The sequence below is a fragment of the Gracilinanus agilis genome, unplaced genomic scaffold, assembly GCF_016433145.1.
Source record: "Gracilinanus agilis isolate LMUSP501 unplaced genomic scaffold, AgileGrace unplaced_scaffold57847, whole genome shotgun sequence".
Classification (NCBI taxonomy): domain Eukaryota; kingdom Metazoa; phylum Chordata; class Mammalia; order Didelphimorphia; family Didelphidae; genus Gracilinanus; species Gracilinanus agilis.
Window position 1 is genome coordinate 1 of NW_025393406.1, and position 2126 is coordinate 2126.

A 2126-nucleotide genomic window follows, 5' to 3' on the forward strand; every position below is an offset into this window, starting at 1 on the left:
CCATAGCCACCATAGCCCAGGCCTCGGTATCCACAGCTGCCAAAGCCATAGCCTAGACCACGGAAGCTGCCACATCCACAGCCATAACCAGAGCCATAGCCATAGCCCAGGCCTCCATAGTAGCTGCCATAGTAGCTCATTGTGTCAGGATTCTCAGAGTTGGATGGATGTCAGGGGTAGGTTGTAGGAATGAGTATGGTGCCATCTTCCTGAGGACATTTATATACTTTCAGCAGGAGGTGTGGAAGACCTTAGGCAGCATTGCTTACTTCCCATTAGAGCAACTTCCAAGCAAAGTCACATTCTTATCATTGTTCCCTGAGAACAATTGCCCCAGCCTCATTAGGGGTGTTTTCCCTTGATTTGCTCTTCTCTGACAAGGTTCTAATAAGATTGCATTTTTATGAGGAGAAATGATTACAGCATTGTCAAAGCCTTTTGTGGTTCCTGTGGCTGTTGCCCTACCCAGGCTTTCATAGCTGCCCTCTCCCAGTTGTCATTCTTCTCCTTCCATTAAGTTTGCCACCCTGGACTTCTGATTCTTTAAGCAGGCTGGCCAATCCTGTCTCTTTTCATAAGTGGCACTTGAGACTCCAGTGACAGAATCACATAAGTTTCTTATGAGAGTTGAAATGGGGGATGTACACTGGCATGGAATAGTTCAGTCCATCAATCATTCCAAAAAATCCCTGAACATGAAACCACATTCCCTGTGTCTGCAGGGTGACAAACCATTGTATATACTCATGGTTGGGAATACTAAGGAATGCCAACAGAATCCTTGTCCCCAAGCAGTTCTAAAGTTCTAAGGCCAGTGAGAATATGAGAACAGTAAGGTACCTGCCTCAGCGATGGAGAGTGAAAGGAGAAGAACTCAGAGGAAAGGAACCAGACACTTGGAGGAAACATAAGGCCACATGCCACAGGTGGGATGAGAGCTGAGACTCTTGCACCAGGGAAAGCCAGAGGGGAAGGTTAGAAAGATGAGAGAATTCTAGGCAGGGTGGACAGACATCCCATAGGAATGAAAGCAGAAGGGAGAAGAAGTATATTGTTTAAGGGAATGCAGGTAGGTCCACTTAGGTAGGACCATGAAGTTGGGGAGGGCAACCCTATACCAAGCCTAGAAGTGCAGGAAAGTGCCAGATTTAGAAGAAGTTGAAATGGGACTCCTGCCTGGCTCCCTCTGCCTGCTGCTCCCGCGTGGAGTGCCAGTAGGTGGCCAAGGTGGAGATAGTGCCACCGTGACCATGAGGCTGCCCAACATCCTGCTCACGGGTACACCAGGGGTTGGAAAGCCCACACTCGGTAAAGAACCTGCATCAAGAACAATACTGACATACGTTAATGTGGGTGATTTAGCAAGAGAAGCTATATGATGGCTTTGATGAAAAATACGGATGTCCTATTTTGGATGAAGACAGAGTAGTTGATGAGCTAGAAAATAAAATGAAAGGTGGTGGAGTTATTGCTGATTACAATGGCTGTGACTTCTTCCCTGAAAGATGGTTTCATATAGTTTTTGTGCTTCAAACAGATAATTGTGTATTATATACAAGACTTTAAAAGAGGGGATACAATGTAAAGAAACTACAGGACAATGTTCAGTATGAAATTTTTCATATTCTTTATGAGGAAGCCATGGCCTCCTACAAGCCTGAAATAGTACACCAGCTGCCCAGCAATGCACCAGAAGAACTAGAGAGTAATTTAGATCAGATAATTAAATGGATTGAGGAGTGGATAAAAGATAATAATTGAACCTTGAGGGGAAAGCATGGATTCTCAAGGCTTTCCACATAATGGTTAAAGATTTTCTTGATGATCTTTCCTTCCCCATGCAATAGAAATTAAGACAACATACACCAGATTTTACTATCCAAGATTGTGTTGTAGAAGTAACAGGTGGGCAAAATACAAGGTTGAGTTATGCCTGAATTAATTTATTTTTCTCCATGAGAAAACTGAAAACCCTGAAATAAATGAATATGGTATTAAGGACTTTTTAAGTTTAAGAAATACCCAGCATTCTCATTTAATTTGGTAAACTATTAAAGAGTGGGTAAATTTGAGAAAATAGGTGAAAGTCTTTATTTAACACACAAAAGAAAATGAAGGTGAAGAGG

At 42.9% G+C, this 2126-nt stretch overlaps 1 pseudogene; it reads left to right on the forward strand.

Annotated features, from left to right (window-relative positions):
* Nucleotides 1-1250: 1250 nt before the first annotated feature.
* LOC123256327 lies at nucleotides 1251-1820 on the forward strand (annotated as a pseudogene).
* Nucleotides 1821-2126: the final 306 nt, after the last annotated feature.